General features: G+C 37.7%; 1 non-coding gene across 1 annotated transcript; it reads right to left on the reverse strand.

Moving 5' to 3' along the window:
- Positions 1–14,502: 14,502 nt before the first annotated feature.
- Positions 14,503–14,609, reverse strand: LOC145060813 (small nucleolar RNA R71). The gene has a single exon (XR_013686996.1). It is a non-coding gene; the product is annotated as a small nucleolar RNA R71 (small nucleolar RNA).

The raw sequence follows: 14,609 nt of genomic DNA on the forward strand, positions 1-14,609 counted from the left end.
CTGGAATATGGACAAAAGAGCTTAAGGATTAAGCTCTTAATAACAAATAAAAAGACTTAGTCGTGAACGTTGGACGTTCCGGAGGAACATCGGGCATTCTTGTTTAGAAATCATGTTTCTGGTCAAACTCGTGCACGCCAAGCGTACAAGCTAAGTACGTTGGGCGTACTCAGCTGTGTTGACCAAGTTTGAATTTGACCAGGATTTGACAAACTTTGAACTAAGGGTATTTTGGGTATTTTGATTTGTATTTGAGATTGGTCACTATTTAATGAATAGGTGGAGGGTAGGGCTGATATTCAGAGCAGTGTCCTGTTCAACAATCTATTCAGACTAACAGATGAGTTTTGCCTCATTGTACCCATTGGTCGAAGGCACCAATATCGACCCACTACTTTTGGTTATCTATTAGTAGAGTGATGGCTTAGGGACTCTATGTAGTCATGTAGGATAAACCGAGGACTCTTGATTTAGGCTTGCTTGCTTGTTCCTTGTTTTGTTGTGGCTCTAGAGTAGGATCACCTGTTCGGGTGTCTATCTCACCTCTAGTATATATGGTTATGCATTCCTTGGATTGTTGGTATTTAGTATGTTGCTATACTGTAGTAATCTATTAGATCTATATCCTAGTATATAGGATGTTGATGTATTGTAGTGACATATTAGATTTGTATCCTGGCATTTACTATGTTGCTATACTGTAGTGATATGTCAGATCTGTATCCTGGTATATAGGAGGGTGCTATGCGGAAGTGATCTATAGATCAGTATGACATCCTGTACTTGTTGGTCATCATCTAGTGGAGTGCCCAAGGGGCTGTAAGTAGTCATGTAGGATAACCTGAGAACCCTTGATCTAGGCTTTCTTGCATGTTCCTTGTTTGGTTGTGGCTATAGAGTAGAATCATCTATTCAGGTAGCTATCTCACCACTGATTACTTATGGTTATGCATTTCATGGAGGTTAGCTGGAAGTGGGAAAATGTGATGTGTGAGGACTAGTAGGAGATAGTGGGTTGTATGATTGTTGTTTTCCTATATTATGTTCATACTTGATCCTTGATTGTATATATGTCAACATATGGTAGTAGTGGGTTGAGGCGGTCATGCTTTATCTTGTAGGTCACGATAGCCAGTGCGGGCCGGCTGTAAGCCGTAGCTATGAAGGCTAGGGAAGAGCGGTTGGGTTGGGGCAGTGGGCCAACAAACCCTGAGTATTAGCTTGATGGATGATTAGACCCGTTGCATGTTGACATTTCAATCTAAGGACTGATCGGGCCTGGGCATTCTAACCGGGAGGCTATGGGCCTTTATGCATGCTTGTATGTTTATTGTATGGGTTATGTTGGGGGAAACTCACTAAGCTTTATCCTTACCACGTTGTTTATTGTTTCAGGCATCATCAGTGATTATGGGAAGGCGATGGAGGGATTGTACACACTCATCAACAACATTGAGGATTCTCCATTTAATATAATACTCTGATTTTCAAATAATGTAATTAAACATTTTCTTAGGATGAATCAATAATTGGGAAACTTTACCTTAATAAAAATATTATTTTTGTTGTGAATATGGGATGTTACTCAAATGTTATTAAGCATCCATGTAATTCTTGGTCTCTTATACAAAAAGAAATCTAATTCATCCACACACATTAGTTAACAGATTTTAGCATCGGTTAATAATAAAATTTAAAACTGTGAGTTCTTAAGGTGAGCATAATCTAAACTATTCTCTCGGACAAATGATTTGTTGATTAATAATGACAGAAATGAGGAGTGAGACGGGTAAACAGAGGATATAACGTACTTGGTAAACTAATTTGTCTATTTTTAACCTCCAACTCACTTTCAAATTGGTGCAAATAGAAAAATAAACTATTTTTAGAATGCCTAATCAGATCAACATTGTTCTTGCACCAAGAGTGATAAAAAAAAACATCTCCATTTTGTGTTGATTAGATAATGATCAAAAAGTAATTTGTCTAGAATGAAAGAACTTATAACCGAATAAAAATCTATAAAACGGATTTAAACTAATTGGTACAAAGTGATATATACCTTTATCTCTACATAACTAGCCACAGAATAGCAGAACAGGGAGAGTAGGGTGGATCATGGCTAGCAGGGGCTCAGGGCGAAGCAATGCAACAAAGTGGACGGGGGAGAGAATAAGGAAGAACAACAATAGGAGAAGATTTATGAGGGATTTCCAATGACGATTTAGTGATCGATTTCATAGTTAGAGTTTTTCCTCTTTTGAAATATTAGGACTTGCAAAGGCGTAGGAAAGAGGAAAATATGAGATTAAGATGAGAGAACGAAAAATGATGAAAATATATAATATACTCGTCAATTAATGGTCTTTTAAATATACAGTGGCATAAAAAGAATTTTCAAATTAAAAAAATGCATTCAATATTTTATAAAATAAATTGATATTTTAAATTATTTTGTTTATAGGTGCCAATAAATTTTTTATTTTGATTTTATTAAAATTTAATAACAGCCAATTATGATATAATATATATAATTTTTAAAGGAATTTAAATTTTTTTCCATTATAAAATAAGTGATATATATTATTAAATGTAAGTTTTTTTAGTGGCATATAAAATGTGCCGATGAAAACATATGGTGTAGCGACATAAAAAATACCACAAAAAACATGATATAGTGGCACACAAAAAAATGTCACTAGAAGTTTGTGCCACTAGATGTCATTTTGTTTGTAGTGTACCCTCAATACTAACCATATCAACCCTAATATAACCAACTACCAGTGAAACATATATACTACCAATTTTGATTTCTCAAGAAAATATCAGTTATAATTTCGACCCCACTTTCCCCGTCTTTTCTAGGATCCTAATTCTAATATTCCATTTTCAAAGATTTGAAATTTCTTGATGCTCAATACCTAAAATCCGAAAAATCTAGCGACGAACCGAATCCTAACCATCAAATACAAAACAAAAACTCAAGCGAAAAATCTGAAGCCATTCCTAAGCCGAACAATATTAAAGCAAACGAAAAGAAAAAAAAAAAGAACAGACCAAAAAAGAAGAAATTGTGTTGAAGAAGGCGTGTATCGATACATCAGAAGACAAGGTTTGCAAAAATAAATAAAGATCAGAGGCTTTTTGGAAGCGAGTTTTAGAACACCTAGGTTGCAACTATGAGGTTCAGATCGTACACGACACCAAATGAACTTCAAATAAAAGGATCTGCAAAGAAATGTAATAAATTCAATTGTATCTCCAACTAAAAGATGAATAACCAAGCTAGCCGTAATTTAGAGGCAGATCAATGTTGACATAGAGTATGTATGAAAGCTCTATAAAATAAAAGCTTTTACGCATGAGGCAACACAAAATATTCTAAAATCCAACGAGAAATGGTTAAGCGTAAAAAAATATAGTGACAATACTTCCTCTTTCATGTAAAAGGATCAAAACATCTAATTCCAACGTGTATATAATCTCTTTGGATGTATAATTTCCACCTGAAATCAACGTTGAGCCTGAAGTGATATGTATTGACTCATTGTTGTGGAGGCAACGTAAAGGGAAGAAAGCAACATTAACATCCTCACAACCTCCTAAGATAATAAACCTTGTCACCAAAATCATTAACCTCACACATATAAACAAAACTAGAAGCACATGAGAGAAACGTTATTAAGACGAAAAATTATGCATCATGCAAGTTACATAGCAAAGGAACATCACATTCTTGAAGGAGGAGATACGAGCGATCAATGAAAAACAAGAGAAAAAAATATGCAATACTATCCTAAACTGCATGACCATTTGATCGAAGTTCTGTGTTTGCCAAGAAACAGATAATTGTAAAGTTTTACGGTTAGGGGATATAAAATTTCATTTTAGACTTTTAGTTATCGTTTTAGGATTTTTATTATTGACTTTGAATTTTAATTTTCGTTTTATCATTTTATTTACCGTTTATAATAGTTTACCTTTTATTTAATGAAATGCAATTTTTACTTTTAGTTTTAAATTAACAGATGTTGAATTATATATATATATATATATATATATATATATATATATATATATATATATATATATATATATATATATATTTAAATAATAAATTATATGGGTTGGGATGTATGAATTTCCATGAATTGTAAGATAAAAATATATAAATAAGAGAAGAGATAAAACATGATATGATAATAAAATAATATGTACCATGTAGGTATGACCCATCCATATAAAGAACATCTCCGATGTTAAATTTATACTATGACTCAAAGAACATCTAATTAAATGGTATGGCCAAAAGTTATTCTCTTCTACTTTTTTTTTTTTTTTTAAAATTTACTAATTTATTTTTATTTATCTAAATTGTTCTATAACACCCAATCATAAAATTATTCATTTTAAACACATGTTATATTTTAAAGAATTAAAAACATTACAACACGCTTGTTTCAAAAGAAATATATTATAATATATTGTTTAGAAAACTTAATACGAAAAAATTTAACACGTCGTAATTATAAAAATGTTTGAAAATATTATATAACTGTAATAAATTTATATTTAACCAATGAAATGTAATTAAATATTTAATTGGTAAATAAATAAAAAATAATAATTAAAAGTAAAATAAAATATAATTAAAAGATAAGAGATTAAATGTATAAAAACATTAAAATATATTAACTATCCAATTTAAACAAAATGATAAATAAAAGAAGAAATAAACCATATGATTTAATAATAATAATTAATCAATATTAAAATCTAATAATAATAAGCTATCAATATTAAAAATTAATAATAATAGGCTATAAAAATTAAACAATTAAATATGCTCCAAAATTACCATTACATCAATATCACAAATAACTATATATTGCCTAAAGTAAAGTCCACGTAATGAATTTTATGTGAAATTTCTTAATAGATGAATTTCCCCTAAAACACAAAAGCTTATTTGGAAATGAATCTTATGTGAAATTTATACAGAACAATTTGTATTAACGTGTTTTTGTGGTGATTAAACTAAATTGTTGACGTGATTAAACTAAACTAAATTTTGATAACCGGATCATCCTAGTAATTAGCTTTATTGTAAAATTAACATTAATCTGTCGAAGTCACGTTCAAATATTCTCTTATGAATGTATTAAAATATGTTATATTCCTCAGAACACACTGTTTTCTCTTTCGGGAATGCGTTCAGCACAATTCCAAACTACTTAAAATGTGTGTTTTTTGTAGTTGTGTGCACGTGTTATTATTACATATGACAAATTGATTGGCTTGCAAATTGCAAAGATTCTATCGTAACTTGTCTTTGTAGTCGTGTGCACGTGTTACTATTTATGACCAAGTGTTTGGCCAACAAATATCATAAATAATATTATATAATTATATCTATATCAATTGGCCAATGTATATCATAAATAATATTACATTACATACCAAGTGTTTGGCCAAGTGTTACTATTACATATGATAGTGTTTGGCATATATATATAGGCTTAGATTATGGTTTTCTAATTAATTATTATGTGAATGTAGGGATGAATGTAAACTAATGGTTTTAGTTATTTTAAGTAATAATTTATCTATCTTTAAATTAAGAGACACATATTTAAATTAGAAAACATACGTTTAGTTAATGAAAATTTTGATTTTAAGGGATATTGATTCTTTTAATTTTGAATTCTAATTTTTTTAATTAATTCATTTTTAATTCTAACATAATTTTTAATTTTACTCGATTTTATTCTTTTAGAATGTAATTCTATTAAAATGATATTGTATGAAAATGCAAGAATATATTCTGATAGATTACATATTTTGATTGAAATAACTTATTGTATAATAACAACATTCTTGAACCTTCAGTTGAAATATAACATAATCCTTATATATTCAAATATTGTAATACAAATATAGATCCATACATAATCTTACAGAATAATAGTCAAAATAACATCCTTAAATATATAATTATTGAACAAATAGATTTGATTACTAAAATTAATTAATAGATAACATTAAAAATCTACCATATTTAGGTTTTGAAATGCTTGGCTTACATTGATCCCTAAATCTACATAATAATTAGTTAGAATACTTGAACCTAGCTCTCTCTTTTTCTCTCTCTCTCTCTCTCTCTCTCTCTCTCTCTATATATATATATATATATATATATATATATATATATATATATATATATATATATATATATATATATATATATATATATATATATATGGGAAAAGTGAATATACATTACAGCCCCACGTAAGCTTAGGTACTAATCTTCATGAAAATAGGTTGTTTTACTATATAAAGATGGTGATTATGGGATCCATGATTAACACTTGAAGATGTAGATTTAGGACCAACGCAATAGTTTTTATAAGCAAGCAAAAATATTGATTATATTCGACCTTCGTGATAGTGAAAAACAGTAATGATCGTTGGGATGAAGTAATAAATGACAATGGAGGAAAGAAAACATGGATAGTAAAACAATAATAGAGGAAAGAAATGTTATCGTAGATGGTATATTACTAAGTGAAAACCAAGCTGGGTACTTTTACTAAGTTAAAATGACATTTTAGAGGGTTAGTACCTAAGCTTAGGTGAGGCTGTAATTTGTGGGTTTGTGTGTGTATATATTGTAACACCGTAAAAATTTAAACAATTTTTCACATTTTCAAAACACGTTTCCATTCATAATTATTATAAAAATCTCAATGTATCACATCTCAATTCATAAAACATATCCCAAGATCAAAACATATAAAACTCCACGTGTGTGTACGAATCATGCTGGTGCCTTCCCGCGATCGTTACTAGTACCTGAAACATATAACACATAACACTGTAAGCATGATGGCTTAGTGAGTTCCCCAAAATACCACATATAACACATTTTAGCCACTCGAGGCTATAACTCTGTTGGCCCTTGGGCCCTAACTCTGTGGACCCTCTAGTCCTAACTCTGTGGCCCTTCCGGTCCTAACTCTGTAACTCTGGGATACACAGCATAAATCACATAGACATAATGCAGTGCAAAACATCACATATATAATATACAAGATACTCTTTCACATAACTCTAGTTACCACTCAAGGTAAAGTATAGTGAGAAGACTCACCTCAGATATCTCGGATAATATCTCGCTCGCGTATATACTCATCTAGTGTAACGTCCCAAAATTCAAGACTAAAAATTTCTTTTAATAAAACATTACTTTAAGCAAAATCATCAATCCAAAATATAATCAGAGTATTAATTTCCAAAACACATGTTTGTTATCAGAGTAAAACATTCCCGGGCTGTCTAATCTATGGTGTGTGCCATGCGATCACCCCGAGCTCTTCCCTCCGCTACCGGAAATACCTGAAACCAAAACTGAAAACCGTAAGCACAAAGCATAGTGAGTTCCCCACCCTACCACATACCATGCATAACCACATACTGCACATACTGGGCCACGCCCGCTATCCTGGGCCTCGCCCCTACCTCGGGTCTCGCCCGCTACAACGGCCTCGTCGCTCCAAGCCCCACCTGGCTTCGAGCCCCACTCGGATACAGATCTGTTTCACTTAGGCCTCGCCAATCCTGGGCCTCGCCCTTGTCCTGCTACTGATGAGTCATGGAACCCCGTCCATGCTCCTACTGATATTGAGATATGGTCCCAGCCCACACTCACTCTTTCCCTAACTCGGGCCTCGCCCTTGATATGTTGCTAATGAGATGTGGAACACCATCCACACTCTGCTATTGATGAGATACGGGACATCGCCCTCAGTCACCTCCCTACCAGGCACATACAAGTATCACACAGACAACAAGTATAAACTATCACATAAACCATTCCTTGGGTACCCGCCCGCTATCATTGGACCTCGTCCTAAATATCATACTAGCATACTGTGCCTAGGGCTAACCCCCAAGGTTTCTACTCATAATTACATGGGTCGACATTGTGGCCGTAGACCCATTCACACAAAACGGAAACTCACCTTCACTTGCTGAACTTGCTGATAATCCCTCTAGTTGCTGCCTGACAACTCTCTGAACTCCTGCTCCACTAGCTCCCTGAGCTACCAATATCAATGCAACACTTAGTGTAACTGACCCCCAAAAGTCAACTTAGCCAACTCTGGTCAAAGTCAAAGTCCTGGTCAAAGTCAACCTCCCAGGTCAACCCTGCTCGCCGAGTCTGCCTACTGACTCGTCGAGTTCATAAGCTCAGAGTCCTTCCACTCGCGACTCGACTCGCCGAGTCTACCGATTTCCGAGTCCTGACATGTCCAACTCATCGAGTCTCCACTCGACTCATTGATTCAAGTCTCAACTCAAAGGGTTTGGGGTTTCGCGACTTCACTAGCCGAGTCCAAGAACAGACTCCCCGAGTCCAGGACAACCTTCAACAGACTCGCCGAGTTGTTCTTCCAACTCGCTGAGTTCCTGCCCAACTTCATCCGACTAGCCGAGTCTACCCATGTGACTTGCCGAGTCACTCCAGCTCTTAATCCATGCAGTGGCTTTTCGAGCCAAACAGGGGCTCCAACACATAGATCCATACTTCCAAGGCCTATTCCTCACGTAAAGTGGCAAACTTTACGTGTAGTTATGGAGATCTAGGCTCAAAACACTCCAAACTAGGGTTTATGACAACCATGCTTCACTAACATACCAAGACCTGATACTTTATGGGATTCTAGATCAAAACAAGCATGGACCTGTGGTAGCAACCTCAGATCTGAACTTCTAGCTCGAAATGGTTACTAACATGCCAAGAATGCCCAAAACTCACACATAGATCTAGGTGCAAAAGAGTCCAAGAACTAGTTTATTACCTCCAAATGTTCATAAATGTCTTCCCAATCCCGGATCTATAGCCCCTTCTTGCACCTCCAAGATCCTTATTCCTTCTCCAAGCTTTAATGCACTCTTCAAGGCAATAATTAGCTCAAAAATGGATATGGTGGCTAGGGTTTGGTGTTCTGGGTTAGGGAGGCAGTAAAGGAACCCTAGGGAAGAGAATGAGGCGCTCAAATAGGCTCCAAGTCCCGGATTTAGGGTTTTGCTCGTTCAGACCAGACTCGCCGAGTCTCCTTAGCCGAGTCGCCGAGTCGATCACTTACTCCTTGACCCAGATCCCGCTCGGACTCGCCGAGTTCCTCCTTGGACTCGACGAGCCGTTCCTTAAACTTAGGGTTTCCTTTCCTTTCTTGGCCTTCCTAACTTTGGGTGTTACAACTCTCCCCCACTTAAACTAAACTTCGTCCTCGAAGTTTGCTATGGCCAACCGCCTGCGATCTGCTTCCAATACTCTATTGATTGATCCAACACCAGCTGCCCACCTTCGTTGGTCTTTCGCGCGGTCATTTCGACTAACATTAATCCTTGCAGATAATAATCCTGGGTCAACCCTGACCCTAAACATTCTAAAAACACAACTTACTCAACCGACAAACCTTCTGGTACTCTCCGAGTACTGCACTGAACCCATAAGGGTTCACCCCTTCTTTCCTTGCGCGATTTCCTTGCCTTCCCAAGGCAATGCTCCATAACCAACTATTTCCTTTGTCACTGTGAAGATCCTATCTTCACCAAATCCATCACTCCCGCTACCTCCTGAACGGGTCATTATCGCCAGTATCCACTGGGCATTTCTTCCTACTATTATTTGGTGTCGAGCACCCCACGATCAACTAACTGAATTCCACCATAGACCTGCTTACCCGCACTGCTACTGACTGAAAATTTTTGCTATTCCTTGTCTTCCTTCCGGATGAACTGAGACCACCCTAGTCCTTACCAATCTATCAATATCTGGATTACCGGCTCCCACTGGTCGCTAGACCCAACACAACTCCTAGTTGCTCCCAACGACTTTCGAAGAAACTTCGACCACCTATAACTGCTCAATCTATCATGTCATTCAGGCACTACAATCCTGGGATCCTCGATCCCCTATCTTGACACTAAGGTCCCTACCAGTTCCCACCTGTGCTACTAAAACTCACGGGCCTCGCCCACGGGTCTCACCCGCCTCTATCCTTCTAGTCCTACTTGTCTAACCACTCTCTCTCGGGCCTCGCCCACGAGTCTCACCCAACCATACTACTGAGCAACCCTACTCTCAGGTCTCACCTATACTGCTACTCTCTTACGGGCCTTGCCCACGGGTCTCACCCAACTATATCCTGGAGCGGCCTCTCCCAAGATCTCACCTCTCTAAGGCTATACAGGCAAACTCCCTATCATTCTCATCCACTACCCATTCCTGATCTCTATCTGATCACTAAGAGATAAGGGCCTCGCCCTGACTCCACTAACGAAGCTACCATGGAATGCTACGGCTTACCCGCATTCTTACATCACCTTCCATCACTGATTGCTAGTGAATGCTACAGCTGCCCCGTAGTCTTACAACACTCTCTACCACTGACTGCTAGTGAATGCTACGGCTGCCCGTAGTCTTACAACACTTTCTACCACTGACTGCTAGTGAATGCTACGACTGCCCCATAGTCTTACAACACTTCTACCACTGACTGCTAATACAAAAGCACCCCATGCTATCAATTCTCAAGATCCTCATTCCGACTCTCTCGAGTCCTACAGGCGATCCTCCAACCTGAATTCCCAACCACATACTAACCATCACCAATACACGCACTAACTGAGAGGGAGTTTCTTAAACTCCCAACCCTGAACTCCTCAATTCATCAAACACTGTACCACTTCTTTTCCTTCTCGGAGGTCGTGCACTCGTTTTGGATCTGCATGCTCTGACCTTTACACGCTCGAAGGATTCTCCCCCACTTCGATTCTACTTAACCCTTGCTGCTCAATGCTCGAAAAGAAATCCTAATCCTCGCTACCATTCCATAATCAACCTGCTGAGGAACCCCAAGCTTACCATAGCAAGGGATCTAACCAGTCCATTTCTAAAATTATACGGCTCCGAACTTAGCGAGACATACCAAGTCCCTCCCAGGCATGCTACAGTTACTGCATCCTAAGCAACCTTCTCCAATAGAGCACATCCCTTAACTACCATTCAAATATCCAAGGTATGCAGATGGCATATAACTCGATCACGATCAAGCCGTACAAAAATAAAATACTCCTACCGATAATGATGTAGAACCATAACAATATAATCATGCACAAATAAAAGAACTGAAAACGGAAATCGCATACCTGCAATGTCCGATGCTGCTCGCGCCTCCAAGGAAGTCATCTGAAAAGCCCTGCCTCCTACCGCGGGCGCCTTTGCTCGGCCCTGATGGACGTCTGTGATCCTCAAAGTTGCAGGGGCAGGTGCCATCACCCGTCCTGCAGAAAACAAACTAGGGCACTGGGCCTTCTTGTGGCCCCGCTGGTTGCAGTGAAAACATATCAAGTCGGATCCCTGTGTGGTGATAACAGTACAATCCCTGCTAAAATGACCAGTCCGGCCGCACTTGAAACAGCCAGACTCACCGCCGCTACCACCCCTGCATGCACCCCGTGCGCCCTGCCACACTTCCCGTATCGGTTGCGGTCCTGATAATCCTTCGATCTCAAATCCAATCCCTTGGGCCTTTTGCCCGAACTCGCGGATACCTGCACCTCATCCGGCTTCCTCTTCCTGATCTGCTCCAAATCAATTTCCCTCTCTCTGGCCCGAGAAATCATATCTTTCAACGTCTTACAGCCGGACCTGCTCACGAACTCCCTGATGTCAGCCCTCAACATCTCGTGCTATCGGGCCTTCTTCATCTCCTCATCCGCGACATACTGCGGTACAAGAAGAGCCCTCTCCTTGAACGTGGCGGTGATCTCTGCCACAGTCTCAGTGGTCTGCGTCAAATCCTAAAACTCTCGTGCCAACTGCTGCACCTCAATAATTGGCGAAAACTCCGCACTGAACCTGGCCGAGAAATCGCTCCCAGTCATCGCGTCCAACGCGACATCATCCCCCAAAGCATGACCAATCTCCTCCCACCAATCCCTCACTCTGTCCTTCAGAAGACAGGAAGCGAGTCTGACCTTGTCCCCCTCAGGACACCGGCTCGTACGGAATGCATTGGCAACATTAGCCAACCATCTGCTGCTAGCGATGGGGTCCCTAGCCCCATGATAATCTGTTGCCTGATATATGCATAATTAGTTAACAATTTAGCATACATTTTTTTTAACTACTTATGTGTATAATGTGGACAAAAGGTACTTAATATTGTTTAAATTTTGTTTTCAGTCCAAAAGACATGCTTGGGAGTGAAAGGGAACAAGGGGAAGCAATTAGAGACCAAAGAATAAAGAATGAGGGACAAAAGCCTTCCTACTCGGTGAGTACACGAGCTTACTCGACGAGTCCATCAGAATACTCCAGAAGATAATTCAAGACTCCTGGTACGAGACGGATAACTACGATCTACTTGGCGAGTTGGGTCTGTTACTCGCCGAGTACACCCTGTTTTGTGATAATTATAAAAACCGAGCCTTTATCCGATGGGAATACTTTTCTGGAATTTTTCGAGATTCATCTGCGATTGAAGAACCCTTGGAGGAGCTGAGGAACCCTAATCTTCAATCTCTTGAAGAATCAAAGCAACTAGGTTAATCATTCCACTTAGCTTTAGGAATTAAGTATGTTTAGCTTAGTTAAATTTGTTTTTGTGTTTGTTTTTACTACAACTATGAACTAAATACGTTTTTGTTTCTGTTTTGGGAATACCAAGTAACTCCTATGGTTTAATTCTTAGTTTTTGATTGATTGTTTATTGGTGATTTATTAAATTATGTTTGTTAAAGAACCTTATGCATTAATCACAACTATTTTCTGTTAATTGGAAGACAATTAAGCTGCATGAACATCTCTTAGTTGTTAACCTCATATGTCTATGTGAACACTTAATCATATGCTTAGGAATAATGAATATGAAACTAAGATTAACAAGATAATGGGTAGATTAATGTGTGAGCTTGTTTGAGAAACCAACAAACAAGATGTTAATTGAACCACCAATTTAATTAACCACTACAAATCTTATTTAATCCAAATCATTAATCTAGAGAATTAATTAGTTTAAACACTTGATCACCGCTTGAATTAATTGATTGTCTAAGGGTTAGGAGTAATGAACATGAACCTAACCACTATTGTTGGTAGCCAATAGCAATTAATCTATCATAAATTCAAAATAACCATAGGAGTGAATTGGTTGAACCTAAAACGGAAACATCTTTATCAAATTTGGTGAATTAGTTGTTTTCTTTAGTTACTTAGTTAATTAAGTGTTTTTGTGGTGTGTTTAAGTTTCTAGTCTTGCAAAACTAGAGAAAAAAAACCTTTTACTCTTATTATTTGTTTAGTTAAAATTAGTCATTAGTTTAATTTTTCGTTCCTTGAGTTCGATACCTTACTTATCCAACTATACCACTAAAAGACATGTTCACTGCCTTTGTGTGCTAATTTATTAATTAAAAGTAGGGATAAAACAAGTACATTTCACACACATCAAGTTTTTGGCACCGTTGTCGGGGAACGGTTCTAAATAATTAATCTAATCCCTAATTTTTTTCGATCCTTTGTGTGAGTTTACTGGCACAAAGTTAATTTATTGCAACTTAGTAGATAGTAATTAAGTTTTAGCATCTGTTTTAGTTTTAATATTCAGTTTAGAATTTCTTCAAAATTACACTGATACTCGCCGAGTGTAGTCGCACCTACTCGGCGAGTACAAGTGAATTTTACATTTAATTTTTGTTTTTTTTAGTTGCATTTTTTTGTTCTTTTTACGTTTTTATCTTGTTTATTTTAGGACTTTCATGACCAGAGGATCAAACACCCCGCTGGTACCCCCGTTTGAAGATCCCGAATCCGCATTGAAAAGGAACAAAGGAAAGGATGTGGAGAGCTCGAGTACACCCAAGAAGTCACCTTTGTATAACTTGAAGACTGTTTTTAGGAAGAAGAGCAGCAAATCCGGAGCATCCAGCGCATCTTTAGCAAGCGAAGACCTGATCAACGAAGACACCGAGTACAATACCGAGGAAAAAGAAGAACCCACATACGGGCACGACTTCGATTCGGGCGACGAGTTAGCTCTTACCATGGCTAACATTGAAGAAATCCCCATGGGGGAATGGAAGAAGAGGATGCGCGACGACACTGGCCCGGGACTTGTGCAACCCGCAATTCCCGCGACTGCTACTTTTGAGCTCAAGGGTCATATCCTAGCTTTACTTAAAGAAATACCTTTCTATGGAAAAGACCACGAAGATGCCTACAAGCATTTGGATGAAGTTAATGATGTAGTTGATTACTTCAATGTTCCAAATGTGCCTCGTGAGACTCAGTTACTGCGCATGCTTCCAGTGACATTCAAAGGTGCTGCAAAAGACTGGCTCATGTCACTTCCCTCCGGATCAGTCACCACATGGGCCAAGATGATGGAAGAATTCATTGATCACTTTTGCCCTCCTTCCAAGATAGCCAAGTTGAAGAAGGCCATTGCTAACTTTGAACAACAAGCTGGGGAGTCACTATATGAAGCTTGGGAGAGGTACAAGAGCTTACTAAGAAACTGCCCACACCATGACCT

Source organism: Lactuca serriola, chromosome 6 (assembly GCF_051521515.1).
Source record: "Lactuca serriola cultivar US96UC23 chromosome 6, Lser_US96UC23_V15, whole genome shotgun sequence".
Classification (NCBI taxonomy): domain Eukaryota; kingdom Viridiplantae; phylum Streptophyta; class Magnoliopsida; order Asterales; family Asteraceae; genus Lactuca; species Lactuca serriola.